This window comes from Musca domestica, unplaced genomic scaffold (assembly GCF_030504385.1).
Source record: "Musca domestica strain aabys unplaced genomic scaffold, Musca_domestica.polishedcontigs.V.1.1 8, whole genome shotgun sequence".
In the NCBI taxonomy this organism is placed as follows: Eukaryota; Metazoa; Arthropoda; class Insecta; order Diptera; family Muscidae; genus Musca; species Musca domestica.
In genome coordinates, this window is record NW_026712409.1 from 2,866,761 (window position 1) to 2,882,755 (window position 15,995).

Below are 15,995 nucleotides of genomic sequence, written 5' to 3' on the forward strand. Positions count from 1 at the left end.
TGTTATAACTAAAAACAAAATGAATAGAAACAAATCGCTCAGTATCAGTAAAAGGTATATTTTTTGTATTGTAATATGTAATATTGGCAAGGAAAGTCAATACTTTAAATTCAAAGTTTAGGAGACCATTAAAACAGAATTTTTGGAAAATTATGGAAAGGGGCGATATTGCGCACCCTCTTTAGTTTACCTTCAGATGTAGAATTTCAAAACGCCGTTATATGAACCTCCATTTCTTTCTCCCCTAAAATAATGTCAATAACTTTCATGCGTTATCTTTCCCTCAAGCAATACTTTAATGTACTGTAAATCGATTAACTAAATTGCCAGGACAACTAAATAAATCCTCCTCCTTGTCATATAACTAAATCAAAAATTTGGCAAACATTACAAAATCTCAATTGCTTCGAATTACTCGAAAACATTTCCAAGTGATCGCAAAGCAACTTGAACATCTGTCAAATAGTTTCTGCTCGAATATCATTGATTATATCGGCATTCCTTTATTGCAAACGAATGTCAACACACCCCTGCAAAAGTTTGTAAACTTCTGTTTTTTTTTTTTCTATCTTTTTTTTATCAAGTTCTCCGCATTGGAGCCAAACATATGCCAAATATCTGAAGAGAAGAAAGAAAAACACGATGTATGGTGGCGTCTGCATTGGCCTTTATACCTTTTACTTTTTTTTGGCCAATAATAACAACAGACCGACCAGCGTTACTTTGCAAAATTTCGTTTAAGTAAAATTTATGGTTTTAATAAAAAATTTCTCATCTGCACTCTGGTGCAGTGGTGGTGCTCCGTGTGTCCGCTGGTCACTATTGGCATGCCACTGGCCACTTTTCGTTATCGTCGCTATTGTTGTTCCTGCTGCTGCGGCGGCTGCTACATCCCCAAGATGCTGATAAGGATGAAACCTTTCAACATGTGTGCATACGGCGGCAACAACAAGCCGCACAGACATCAGACATGGCTGCTTGGAAAGGGCGTTTCATGCTTTACACATAATGTCCAGCTTTACAAATGACGTTGGGCGATAGTGATGCTTTAGTAGACCACCACCGAAGCTTAGGCACGTGATGTCCATTTACGCCCACTTCAAAATGTGCGGGGATTTTTTCTGGTACAAGAGAAACATAAACTAATTGTCGGTTAACACGGCTACTTGGCGCTGTGGGAGGGAGTGGGGGGTGGTATGGTGTAGGTGGTGTACATCAAATTGACATTGCCCTGCAATTGTCCGACTGAGGCTGAGAATATTGCACACATGTAGCCTTACAAGTTTTATTGCCTCATCATGATGACGCCGCTGTTGTCCGGTTTCTCGACAAGACATGACGACCGTAACAGAAATGAAATGCATGTATTTTTGCAATGGCAATATTGCTCCGCCGGTCACGGAGAGAGTGGAGTTGTCCGTGTGCTCCATGATGCTGAGCACCCTACTTACATGGAGTCACGTGCAAGCTTTTGTTTATTTACCGTATTAAAAATGCCTTTCATTTTTCTGATTTCTGTTTGCCATTGGTGCATACTTCGACTCATGGGATTCTGCTGGTGTTGGTATTGAAGGATGTTGGTGGTTGTTGGTATCGTTGTTGTTATTATGGCTCCCAGCAATACGTTTCGGTGAGATAATGACATATTGAGGGCAGGCGAAATTATTTGTTTAAGACTAGTTTTAATGGGTAAAGATTAATATTTTTTCGGAACATTTAGGTACCGAGAAATTCTGGATCGATGTTGCTCCTTTTCGAGCTCGATCAAAGTTTAAGATGTGCCAAATTTGGACAAATTCAGATACTCCCTTCGAGAGTCGTCGTGCTTACCGAAACCCTCTTTACAATTGAGGCTTGTTTGAAATTATTAATAAGACCATGAGGTCACTGTTAGGTTCAGTCAATTAGTGCATCTCAAAATGTTCGCTCGAATTCGAGAAAGGCTGAAACTCGCTCAAGGAGGAGTTCTCTTGTGAGTAGACGAAAATAAAAAGAGCATATTCTCTTTTTCTACATAAGAACTCGTTTTGAGCGGGTATTCGGTATTCGCTCAAAAAACGAGCAGATTCTGTTCTTAGGGTTACTCTTTTAGGTTTTTATACCCTCCACCATAGTATGGAAGGTATATTAAGTTTGTCATTCCGTTTGTAACACCTCAAAATATACATTTTAGACCCCACAAAGTATATATTCTTGATCAGCATAAAATTCTATGTCGATTTAACGATGTCCGTCCGTATGTCCTCGGAGGAAATCACTCTAGCTTCCGAACGAATTGAAGAAGATTGATACAATTTTACTCAAACGTATATTGTGTCTGCAGGACTTTTGGTATTGAAAATGGGCCATGTTGGTCCAGGTTTTGGTATAGCCCCCATATAACGGTACCTCCCGATATTCGGTATTTTGATGACTTTTACGGCAATATTCATCGGAATTGTTTTAAATTTGGTATTTGAAGTTTAAAATCAATACTACAGCCCATTACAGAAAATTGTCTGTGCAGTTCAGCCACCACATAACTGTACCTTCCGACATTCGGCACTTTGTTGATTTTAGCGACATTATTCACCGGAATTCTTTCAAATTTGGTATTTGAAGTTCGTAATGGATACTACAGTCTATGACAGAAAATTGCCTGCGCAGGTCCACGTCTTCGTATAGCCCTCATGTAACGGTACCTCCCGGTATTCGGTATTTTGATGATTTTAGCGACATTATTCACCGAAATTGTTTCAAATTTGGTATTTGAAGTTCGTAATAGTTATTAGAGCCTTATACAGAAAATTGTCTGTGCAGATCCACGTCTTCGTATAGCCCCCATATAACGGTACCTCCCCATATTCGGTACTTTGTTGATTTTAGCGACATTAATCACCGGAATTCTTTCAAAATTGGTATTTGAAGCTCGTAATGGATACTACAGCCAAAGGCAGATAACTGTCTGTGCAGGTTCACGTCTTCGTATAGCCCCCATATAACGGTACCTCCCGATATTCGGGATTCTGATGATTTTACCTACATTATTCACCGGAATCATTTCAAATTTGGTATTTGAAGTTCGTAAGGGATACTACAGTCTATTACAGAAAATTGTATGTGCAGGTCCACGTCTTTGTATAGCCCCCATATAACGCCATCAACCGATATTCGCTACTTTGTTGATTTTAGCAACATTAATCGCCGGAATTCTTTCAAAATTGGTATTTGAAGCTCGTAATGGATACTACAGTCAAAGGCAGAAAATTGTCTGTGCAGGTTCACATCTTCGTATAGCCCTCATAAAACAGTACCTTCCGATATTCGGGATTCTGATGATTTAGCTACATTATTCACCGATTTGTTTTCTTTAAATTTCGCATTTGAATGTTGCAATGGCTTCTGACAAAAGTTACCTATGCAGGTCTGTGTCGTCGTATAGACCCTAATGTAACAGCTACATTCGGTATTTTTAAGATTTTATATTCGATCCCCCAGACCACAGCAGCACCAAAAAAAAAACGACTTTATTTCACTTTTAGAGTAAACTTTTACTCCATATCGAACATTTTGACTCCCGCTCTCACTTTTCAAACAAGGTGCCTTGAAGCACTCCCTCAAAAAACAGAAAATCGGAGTTCAAAACTCGTACTCCCGCTCGCAAATACTATTTACTCGCGAGTAAAAATAATTCAAATTGGAGCTCTGAAAGATACTTCAAAATTCTTCTCTAATTCTCTCCAATATCTCTGATATATAGTGCCCCAAAATAAAACTTCACTGGGTAACCACCTGCTGGAAACACAACCAAAAACAAAGATACAACCAAAGTCTATTGGAATATAATTCGTTGAAGAGCATTTGATACGATTCCAATCTACAGCTGAGTGGGGGGAAAATGAAAAGTTTATATAACATGAATACGGCAACTACAACAGCAGCAGTAACACCAACAACAACAACGTGTACATATCATCAAACGGAGAGGCAGTTAACTCTGAACTGATTTTGATATTATTTGCCAATGGGTCTGGTGCACCATGCACGGAAAATGACTCAATGATGACGGTTATAACGTGGATGCCGATGATGTTATGAATGCCGGCACCGGCTTGGCATCTGATGACGATGAGGATGATGATGATGCCAAACCAATGACGAAAGCTGGCATTTGAAGCAAAACGATAGCACCAGCATTCGGACAAATAAAGGAAGTGGGAGAGAGAGAGTCGTACAAAAAAAAAAAAAAAAAAAACACAGAACCAAATCAAGGATATTGAAGTGTGCCATTGTTGACTCTAAGTAGAAGAGTACACAACGGCATTGTTGTCGAACAGCAACTGTGCTCCTAACACATGCAACAAGGACATGGGGTAAGTGTGAATTTTTGCACTTTGTTGTCTTCCGACTGGAATCACCACTGCTGATACTGAAAGAAAACAAAGCCCTGCAACAACAGCACAGAAACAGCAGAAATATCCGGAGCCGGAGATTTAAATATCAAAAGAAACAAAACAATGTCGACACGCAAACACACATCACATTCGCTCAACAAATAGCAATCTCAACAACAGCAGCAGCAACAACAACAACAACAGCCATAACATGAGGGCCACGACAATAACGTTTAAACCTAAGAACTAAACAAATATAAACGCTGGATGAGAAATGTGCTGGTGATGATGACGACGATGCAACAGAGGGTTGCTCTATACGTTTAAACATTTGAAAAGCACGACGTTCAAACAAATAGTGAAATCGAAAACAAATTTTTATTATTGCCACCCAGATATCGAATGGGAATTTTGTTTCCAATGGCTTAACGCGAGGGGATGTATGGGAATTACAGTTAAAAGGTCTATCCTAGCGGAGGTCGTCCAAGTTTTTAAGAATGTTTGTGTTTTGAAAGCAATGTTTTTTATTTTGGGCTTTACTTAATTCGAATTAAATCATATTAAGTTTGCCATGCGGAACTTTTATAACCTAGCATGAAAAAATATTATTTAAATCTTATGAGCCAATCCACGAATTCCCCAAGGTCGGAGGGATCACCTATATGGGGTTTGACTACATTGTGTGGACTAATTTTGAAAATATTTCGTGAGACGAACGCAATGAAAACCTCAAACGCTGATTAGTTGCCAAGTCCGAGGCAAAATGTGATGGAATACTTCAAAATAGGCCTGTAGTAATGATCATTTAACGATAACCGTATTTTGGATTAAAGGTATGAGAATCTAGTTCAAATGTAGGCTTAACCTACTTTATGCAGATTTATTTGAAGTAACAGGGTGAGATGAAAAAACTGTAACCAACTTCAGAATGCTGTCATTTATAAGCTACTCATCCGACAGCTGTTAAAATTGTTCCCGTAACAGCTCATTATATTGTTAACAAGCGTACAAAAGCATTTTTTTGAGAATTTTCCAGAAAATAAGTTATTCGTGATGGAATTAAAGCGTGATAGTGTGATTTCTTTATATTTGGCTGGAAAACCACAAGTGGCTATCGTTAGAGCACTCCAGCATTTAAATGTGAATAAATCTTTTGTGTCTCGTACCATTGCTCGTTACCGTGATACTGGTAGCGTAGCCCAACGTCCAGGAAGTGGACAGAAGAAAAGAGTAACATCAGCAGAAATGGTTGGAAATGTAAAAAAGCGACTTGATCGAAACCCGCGTTGCAGTGGCCGAAAAATGGCTCGTGAGCTGAACATATCACAATATTCCATTCGGCAAATATTGAAAAATGAGTTCGGGATTAAGCCATTGAAATTCAAAAAAGTGCAAGAACTTACACCGCAACAGAAAGAAAATAAATTCAAAAGAGCTAAAGAGTTGCTTCGCTTGGTCGAAAGTGGTGAACTGCCGAATTTGGTTTTCTCCGTCTCCGATGGGAAAACATTCTTTGTCCAGCAGTTCTCCAGCACCGTAAACAAACAAAATGATCGTGTTTACTTGCCAAAGAGGTCAGCTGAAAATGTGCACCTTCGGTTGGCCACCAGAACTCAAGCGACGGCCATGGTGATGGTGTGGTTCGATGGCCGCCATAACAGCCGCTGGTCGCTCTCCGTTCGTATTAATCGACAATGGAATCAGAATAAACGCAGAATATTATTACGAAAATATTCTGGAGGGTGCACTGAAGCCTTGGGCACGCAAACTCAGCACCATCGCACTCAGCACGCGCCACCCAAGAATGGTTATAAAATGAGGTTTCTCGGTTCACTTCCAGCGCGCAATGGCCACCAAAATCTCCGGATACCAATCTGTTGGACTATTGTGTCTGAAGTATTTTGGAAAGCATGGTTGGCACTAAAAAATACCAATGTGTCGATCACCTCAAGCCAGCACTTTGCCGGGAATGGGCCAAAATGCCACAGGCAGCATGTGACGGTTTCATTTTCTAAAATTTGATGGTATTTCCGACATTTTTTGCTTTCATTCAATGAAATTACAAAAAAAGTAAAAATAAAGGCGTTTGAACTTCTTGCAGTTTTTTTAGCTTACCCTGTATATCAAAATATGGCCGATTTCTATTTCTTACAGAGTTGACAAGCCCATATAGAATCCCAAATATCAATATCATATCAAGAATCTCAATATTAGAAAGGGGTTATTTAGGCAGGGATGATTATATAAACCGAAGTCTCCATTTTCTTTATAGAAGTTTCCAAATTTCAAGTATTTTGTTGGAAAGGTTTGCAAAAAAACACTGATTAGCCTCTAATCGGTGAAGACTTCATATTTGCTTTAAAATATCAGATATAGCTCACCTCGGAATTTTGATCGGACTTTAGAAATTGGCAACCTTATACAGAATCTTAGGTTTCTAACTCCTTCTGTTTGGATGCTAGCGTGTTACGACAGACGAATGGAGGATGGACAGAGAAAAACTTACCTTGCCCTCCATTATGTGCTTTTATAGCTGATTCGATTAAATATTTTGGCTGAAACGTTGAAAATTGTAATACCAGGAGGTACAGCTGTTGGGGAAATGCCTCAACGAATATAGCCAATCTTAATTACCAGGTTTGTTATATGCCATTTTATTCTGCATTCGGTCCAAATCTTTGCTGGAAATTCCGATTCCCTCGATATCGGAAATCGGAAAGTTTTTTTTTTTTTTTTTTGATAAATCGGTCCAACTTCAAGAAGAAATTTAGAAAAATTGACAAAAATGATTAGAAATCTCGGGAAAAAAATCTAAAATAAGAGTCCTCGCAAAAATTGGTAGCTGGGTAATTTTTAGAAGATATAAAAACAAAACGGCGATCTTTTAGTCGCATAAATGAATGTGCACACAGAATTTATAAGGTCTCCGACAAATATTTCTGTTTACTGCTAAAGAAATATCAACAACAATATAGTCCCAAATGTAGGCCACTAATCTAAAATGTTAGTTTTATTTCTATCCATAGTTGGGCGAAGTCTTAAAGGAGAATATTTCCCATGTTTTTAATTTTTTTTTCCACCAAAAAAACTTCAATTATTGTGATCCTTAATTATAAAAAATCTTAAAAATCTATACCTACCTCGAATCCTTATATCTCTGCCGCATCACTGATTTGTAATTTCTTGCGTATTTCCCTTTTTAAATTCCTTTTATTTTCACCTCATTTTTAAGTCTTCTCCTTTTCCATATTTGAGGCGCAATGAACACCCCTGGTATTTCAATTGTCCCTGTGTGTCTGTTTGGGCATGCACGCGTGTTTAGTTTGCCAGTCAAAAGATAAGCTCTAAACGTTGTTCTCCGGCATTTTAGGGTAGATTAGTGGCCTGTTATCGCAGTATTATGCACTCTGATAAGTGCTCGTGTACAAGCAAAAAAATAAAACCTCAACTCATGAAATTTCATATTAAAAAGCGGTGAGATTTCAAACTATCTGCTCAGGGATTGTCACCATTTCTCCCCTAAATTTACCTCTTCTGGCATTAGAGTGTTTATTGTGTGCTTTGCCGATTTTGCTTCTCCGTTGCTTAGTTGATTGCTTGGTCGCTTAAATGTTTTTGGGACATGTTGGCTAATCTCACTCCCACACGCACACCGCATCTGCAGACTCTCAGTTCAATATTTGCCCTGTTCATCCTTGTAGTCCTTTTTGGGAAAGTGTTAAACACGTGCATTTTGTTGTTAATGCCAGCCATTGTCACACATCCTTTTGGTGTCGTTCTTGTGTTTTTGGATGTGGCGGCTGGCTGGCTGGCTCTTAAATACAACCGATGTCCTTGTTTAAACCCCATTTTATGGTTTCTTGAAAACGTCCATTCACAAGGAAGGCGTGTGGGGGGAGGGTGTGTGAAACTGGGCACTGTCTGTCAGAGAAGGTGTCATAATTTCCCGCATCCCCGCCCCCTTTCCACAGACAATGGAGAAAGTACAAAATGCTGTCACATCGCCAGAGATTGAATTTTAAATTGTTTGAGTTGCCATCCTTCAATGTCCGGAAATCCCAGGAAATGCGTCTCTTTGTCGTCAAATTTTGGCGATGTCTCTTCCTCGAACTCCGGTTGCTCTGTGTGTGACAGTTTAATTATGGATTTGTTGTTTCTATTTAATAAACTCAAGAACTTTGCAAATATTTACACAACAAAAGCATGTTATTTAACAATGATCTTTGGAATGGATTACGAATTTAATTTACGAAAGCAACAACAGCAACAACAACAACACCTTTCACACTTTTGGGGATTTGTGTGCATTTCCATTAAAATAGACAACAAAACAAAATTTTAATTGAAATTTAAATACATGAAAATGTAGACGATTTTATTATTTATTTACAGTTGAATTGGTAGTGGAAGTGGCATGGAGTGGGAGGTATCGGTGAGGGGGGAGGGGAAAATTTAAACCATAAAATTCCTTCGTTTGAACACTTCCCAAGATATGTTGTTGGCTGAAATTTATTTGGCATTTATTGTTATTGTTGTTTTTAATTAACTATAAAATTTAAACAATATTTGCCTAGCTCTTTGCGGGCTATTATTACTACTGCCAGTGCTGTTGATGACTGAATGTAGTTTGTATTAAAATTAATTTCAACTATTTCGAATTTTAGTATTTGAAAAGTAATTTACTTTGAAAGCAAATAATTTGTTAGTTTATATAACTTCATTAAAACAGCAAATAAACCATTTGTTTTAACTTATATAGGCAACAATTTCTAATGTCATATCGAATTGTTAAAATAATCATAAAAAATTGCATTTAGTAGGGCTGAATTTTGAATAGTCTTTTAGTAATGATTCATATTCATGAATAGTTCATCGATTTTATAGAAAAGTTTCTCAGCGATGACAATTGCTATAAAGAATTCATCAGTGATGACTTTTCATTGATGGCTTTTCCTATAAAAATATCATCTTTAATCGATATTATTATATCTTTAACTGAAAACTGATAATTTTTCCTACAGAAAATATCACCAAAAAAGTTAATTAGTGATGACTATTCCCATATAGGAAATTTGATCAGTGATGAATTTTCCCTATATAGAAAAGTTCATCAGTGATGACTTCTCTTATATAGAAAAGTAGAAAGGTCCATCAGAAATGAGTTTCCCATAAAAAATGTAAATAAATGTCTTCAATTGTGACTTTTCCTAGAAAAAAGTTAATCAAAGTTAAATTTTTTTTCCTAAAGAAAAATTGATCAGAAAATTCATCCTTTAGAAAATGTCATCAGTGATGATTTTTTCTTCAGAAATTATCATAAATTGTAACTTTTCCTATTACAGAGTTCATTAGTTGTGACTTTTCCTAGAGAAATTTCTTTGTTATAAGAAATTTTTCTTTTTACAGAAATTGTCATCAGTGATGACTTTTTCTACAGAAAATGTCATCTTTAATAAATGTTTCTATAGAAAATGTCATAACTTTTTCTATAGAAAACGTTTACTTTTTCTATAAAAAATGTCAGAAAGTGTCATTCAAATGTCATCCGTCATAATTTTCCTTCAGAGAATATCGTTAGTTGTGACTTTTCCTATAAAAAAAAGTTCATCACTGGTGACTATTCTTTTAGAGGAAAGCTCATCAGTGATGACTTTTTCTATAGAAAAGGTCATCAAGGTTCCTGTGGAGGAGAACATATACAAATTTTTATACCCTCAGCAACATAGCTAGGAAGAGTATGTATCATTTGATACGGCCAAAACGTGCCTCATCGAAATAACGGTTTAAGACCCTATGTCTCTTTTGACCAAATCCGTTACAGAACATTTGGAGTCGATATAGCGATGTCTGTCCGTCCGTCTGTTTGTCTGGCTGTTGCGCACGATAACCCCCAAAGGGAGTATCCTGTTTGGCCAAACTTGTAACATATCGTAATATTATTATAAGACTTAGATCAAGTTCGGGGATATGCAATATCTCTCTATTTCTTTTTCAAAAAATTGAAATTTACAACAAAAAATATTTTTCAAAAAGAGATAATCCAATTTTGATCAAACCTTGCAAATTCTAATATTTACATCAGTGCTAGCCCAGGTGTGAAAATGGACAATTTCGGTCCACTCCATTAAGCACCTCCCCCACAAAATATCAACAATTTGAATAATTATAGCGCCTTTAAAATGGGATATAATCCGAATGTAAGTTACATACATCACAATATTTTTATCAACCCAAGGTTTGTGTATTAAGATGGAATATATCGGTCCACTCCTTTTGGTACCTCCCACACAAAAGATCGAAATTTTCAAAAAAAAAAAAAAAAAAATATTTCACTGCACAGAAAAGGAAAGGATAATACGATTTTGCTGCAACTTTCCAAATTCTAATATTTGCATCAGTGCTAGGTCAGATGCGAAAATGGACACTATCGGTCCACTCCTTCTGGTACCTCTCCCACAAATATCGACATTATCAACAAATATATTTTCTGCACAGAAAAAGAAAGAATAATCCAACTTTGTCCCAACTTTGGAAATCCAAATATTTACGTCAGTTCTAAATCAGGTGCTAAAATGGACAATAACAGTCCACTGCATCAAATACCTCCCCCACAAAATGTCGAAATTTTGAATAATTATAACTCTTAGAAAATATGATGTAAGAATCCGATTGTCTTCAAATTACACACATCACAATATTTTTCTTAACCCATGGTCTGGTGTGAAGATGGAATGTGTCGGTCCACTCCTTCTGGTACCTCCCCCACAAAGGGTCAACATTTTGAATATCCATGAAGACCATACATCGCGAAATTAACATCCGCTTCACTTTAGACTTGATACATCTCAATATTTCTATCAACACAAGATCTGTTTTAAAGATGGTAGAGATCGGACCATTCCTTCTGGTATCTGCCCCTCAAACGGCCAAAGTTTTGAATAACCAAAACGATCATAAAATCGTATATAAGTATACGATTCTCTTCAAATTTCACACATGCCATTATTCCTACTAACACAAGATATGAGAAAATGGGATACAACGGTGCACTCCTTCTGGTATTTCACCCACAAAGGGTTCCAAATTTTGAAAAGCAAAACGCTCACACATTCAATCATTTTTGCTAACGCCAAATCTGTTGTGAAGATAATAATATCTGGGAATCCCTTCTGGTACCTCTCCCACAAATGGTCATAATTTGCAATGCTTATATATACCCTTGTCACGAATTATGGTCTTCAAACGGCTAATGAAACCGTCACACGCTGTCCGAATGTTGTTCTTCGATATTTTAGCCTACTCCCGGCAAAACGCTTGCTTGAGGTGATCGACACTTTGGTATTTTTTAGTGCCAACCTTGCTTTCCAAAATACTCCAGACACAATAGTCCAACGGATTGGTATCCGTAGATTTTAGTGGTCATTGTGCGCTGGAAATGAAGCAAGGAACCTCATTTTGTAAACATTCTTGGGTGGCGCGTGCTGAGTCCTGTTGGAATGTTCAAGGTCTGCGACCAAATTGTTTGCGTGCCCAAGGCTTTAATACACCCTCCAGAATATTTTCGCGATAATATTCAGCATTTTTTCGGATGCCAAGGCGGCAAACACCATCACCATGGCCGGCGCTTGAGTTCTGGTGGCTAACCGAAGGTGCACATTTTCAGCTCAACTCTTTGGCAAAGTAAGTAAACAAATGTTTTCTCAACGTAGAAACACAAATTCGGCAGTTCACCACTTTCGGCCAAGTGAAGCAACTCTTTAGCTCTTTTGGGTCTATTTTCTTTTTGGTGCGGTGTAAGTTCTTGTACTTTTTGGAATTTCAATGGCTTTACCTCGAGGTCACTTTTCAATATTTTTCGAATGGAATATTGCGATATGTTCAGCTAACGAGCCATTTTTCGGCCACTGGAGAGCTTGAATTCCATCACAAATATTTTTTTCTGGAAAATTCTTACCAAAATGCTTTTGTGCGCTTCTTAACAATATAATGAGCTGTCACTGGAATAATTTTAACAACTGTCGGACGAGTGACTTAGAAATGACAGCAGTCTGAAGTTGGTTGCAGTTTTTTCATCTCACCCTCTATTTCGGTTCGCTATATTTGGTACCTCACGCATATTTTCAAATTTTCAAACATTTGCACATATACCATAAAGTGTGGCAAGTTGACGATATTGCCCAAAATATGGCACGTTGTAATATTTATATCAGACTTAGATCAGATACGACCAACTGTTTCGGAACATTCCCCATAAAGGGTCAACAGTTAGAATAATCATAACCCAAGGGTTGGAGTATACATCTGCCGACAAATCCGACTGATACTATTTAACTTGTTTTTTAAGATGTTTCCTCTTTTTTCACAAAGGCTTCATAATTATACAAGTCTAAAATTAGGCGTTTTCTGAAGTTTCTTACCTTTATTCCTACAATTAACATTCTAAATATTGAATTTTTATAACTCTTTCTAAAACATAATAGCCATAATAACCATAAGATGACAATTTGTAAAATTGATGTTGGCCCTTTGCTCATTGTTTCATAAATTATGACACTTCATAAACTAGAGTTAATTAAATGAATAAACCCCATATTTTATATGTTTCGGCATTTGGCTTTAGTGCTGTTTGGTCTTCTTGTCAAAACTATTGCGGTTTTTATTAATGAATTTGTCTATGCCGCCCTCTCTTCCCCGCGACATTCCATATGCCGTCATTGTTCGGAATTGCTCCACAGTCTGGTACACACAGAAAATTGCTTCTTTGTCTGGACCCGCCAACACTGGCAGTTCCTATTGGTCCCCAAAAATATTCGCCTTTGTTTGCAACAAAGCCAGGAAATGGCGTAGGAAGTGCCAAGTTTATTTTGTTTTTCGGTTTGCCTTTTGTGATGATGTGATGGGGCAATAAAACAAAACGATGAGAATTGTGGCCGCTTCCCGTTCTCAGTAACTTTGTAGGTACTGCTCACATGGAGATCACGTAACGTAAATTAAAGTGTGATAACGACTTGCTTTACGTCTACAGCTTTTTTTCAGTCTAAAATGCAGACTGGCGGCGCTACCGCACCCATACCTAATTATTTGGATTTGTGTACGGAGATGGATGTGTGAGAATGTGTGTGTGTGTCTGCTTTGGGAATTCTCATATGGGATTCCAGAAGGAAACCCAACAAGTCAAGTAATAAAAGCTGTCATGTTTTTGGACGTGTTCCAATATTTTGTCTAACTGTTAATTACAACATGCTGGCTGACTGGTGCTGCTGCGGAGTTTGAGGTGTTCAACTTTAATAAACTGCTTGTCCTTATTGCCCCCATCTTCCGAAAAATAAATATTTTAAAACCGCTAAAATGTCCTTGCACGAACACACATGGAAATGAGCGTTATAGTGGCTCTGTGTGTGTGTGAGAGTGTTATGGTGGTGTTGGTGGTGTGGTTGCGGGACCGTGCATTATGACAAATATCTCACATTACATTTAACACTTATTGTCGTTTTACGACTATTACTTGTTCCCTGTGCGAATGTGGGGGTGTGTGCGTGTCTATGTTTTTATGTTAGCATCAATTCGAGGAACAAGAACATCAAATAGAATCAACAATAAAGATATGAGGACTCATTCTTCTCTCTCGCACATAAAAACCAATTTAAAACATCACTTTATTCCTGAAAATTGAAACTCACCCCACACCCGGGTTGCCGGAAAGTTTGCTGTGGTTAGTGGCCTCGCTTGCCACATCTTTACCTTCTCACTATTGCCAGCTCTATATCCACTTCCGTCAGCGTCAGCGTCATCGTCATCGCCGCCAAGAGATGCTTATTTTTAATCCCATTCAAATTGAAGTTAACAGCATTTGTTTCAAAGACACACCATCGTCGGCAACATCATCATTTTTAACCTTGTAAGAGAGCTTTTTGATGGCCAAATTCGATTGCAAGGGGTGGGAAGGTGGTGGAGGCATTGATGGTTGCTTCAATTGTAGCGGCAGTCTAATAAATTGAGTTAAGCGGCATCAAAGTTATAAATACTACTTTCCAACTTCGAGCAGATAATGAAATGCAAATTTTTAGAGGTTTGTGATTTTAAGATAATTCAATATTGTTGAAGTAAATTTTTCATGACATGTTGTAAAAGCGGATAATGGGCTTTCCCCTGTGGGTTTGGAAACTAAAGACTTTAAAAAACCTAATTTGTGCTCATGTGTTAATTGATCCATAGAAAATTTAAAGTTAGATGCATATTGAAAATTTGCAGATGATCTGTATTTTAAATTTCGATATTAAATTGCATAGGGGTTTCAAATATTTTATGAATTGTCTAAGGCTACCCCAAATTGAATGTTGGTATTTGCTGAAATCAAGAAAAAGTATAATTAATTCCAAAAATATTGAATGATTTTGGAGGTTTCCAATTTTTACGAAAACTGTCAGCGCTAGTTTTCATCAGTAGTTCTCTTCAAACAACAAAGATATAGAAAAAAGTAAGGTGATGACTAAATGAATGATTCAAGAATCACAATTAGAATTAGTTTTATTATAGGGTGAGATAAAAAACTGCAACAAAGTCAAACGCCATAATTTTTACATTTTTTTTTAAATTTTATTGAATAAAACAAAAATGTCGGAAATAGCATCAAATTTCAGAATAAGCTTAGATTTGATCGAATTGATCACCTTTGGCACAAATTATGGCATTCAAACGGCCAATGAAACGAATGTTACTCTGCGGTATTTTGGTCCATTCCCGGCGAAGCGCTTACTTGAGCTGATCGACACGTTGGTATTTTTTAGTGTCAACCTTTGCTTTCCAAAATACTCCAGACACAATAGTCCAATTAATTGGTATCCGGAGATTTTAGTGGCCATTGTGCGCTGGAAATAAGGCGCGGAACCGCATTTTGTAACCATGTTGCTGAGTCATGTTGGAATGTCCAGGGTCTACGGTCAAAATATATGCGTGCCCGTGGCTTTAATACACCCTCCAGAATATTTTCGCGATAACATTCGGCATTTATTCTGATGCACGGCCGATTAATACAAGCAGATAGCAACCATCGGCTGTTACGGCGGCCCACACCATCACCATGGCCGGCGCTTGAGTTATGGTGGCCAACCGAAGGTGCACATTTTCAGCTGACCTCTTTGGCAAGTAAACACGATCATTTTGTTAGTTTACAAACTGCTGGACAACGAATGTTTTCTCATCGGAGAAAACCAAATTCGTCAGTTCACCACTTTCGGCCAAGCGAAGCACCTCTTTAGCCCTATTGAGTCTATTTTCTTTCGGTTGCGGTGAAAGTTCTTGCACTTTTTGGAAATTCAATGTGTCTACCCCGAGCTCATTTTTCAATACTTTCCAAATAGAATATTCGATATGTTCAGCTCACGAGCCATTTTTCGACCACTGCGACGCGGGTTTGGATCAAGTCGTTTCTTTACTTTTCGAACCATTTCTTTTTTCTGGCAAATTCTCACCAAAATGCTTTTGTGCGCTTGTGACTGGCGGTGACTGACTCGTAGAAGTGCATTATCGTGAGCGTCAGTTAATCCGTGACTTATCGTTTCAGAGTATGTGGTTTTCTATGGAGCGTCAATTTGGCACTAAGGGGACAAAAAATCAGATCCG